This window comes from Microtus ochrogaster, linkage group LG2 (assembly GCF_000317375.1).
Source record: "Microtus ochrogaster isolate Prairie Vole_2 linkage group LG2, MicOch1.0, whole genome shotgun sequence".
NCBI lineage: Eukaryota > Metazoa > Chordata > Mammalia > Rodentia > Cricetidae > Microtus > Microtus ochrogaster.
In genome coordinates, this window is record NC_022028.1 from 9409069 (window position 1) to 9409606 (window position 538).

A 538-nucleotide genomic window follows, 5' to 3' on the forward strand; every position below is an offset into this window, starting at 1 on the left:
TTTAAACATAAAGCAAAGAAAGCCAGCCTACAAACCACAATCCCAGAGAATTTAGACAACAATGTGGACACTAAGAGAGATTTACATAGATCTAACCTACATGGGAAGTAGAAAGTATAAAAAGACAAGATCTCCTGAGTAAATTGGGAGCATGGGGACCTTGGGAGAGGGTTGAAGCAGAGAGGGAAGAGGCAAGGAAGGGAGCAGAGAAAAATGTAGAGCTCAATAAGTATCAATAAAATAAAATTAAAAATAAAAAAGATTTTGCTACTTCAAAAAACAGAGGGATGAGCTAAATGGTGGAAGTGGCACATATGGGAGGCAGAGGCAGGCAGATCTCTGGGTTCGAGGTCAGCTTCATGTAGAATGGTTCCAGGACAGCTAGGGCTACACAAAGAAATCATGTCAGAAACAAAACAAAGAGCAAAACTAAATATATATATATTTAAACAAGGAGTCTGTTTTTAAATAGACTGTGACAAGGAAATCTGCTCACTGTCATCAGCATGTGGGGACCTAGAAATCTGCCCATGGACAA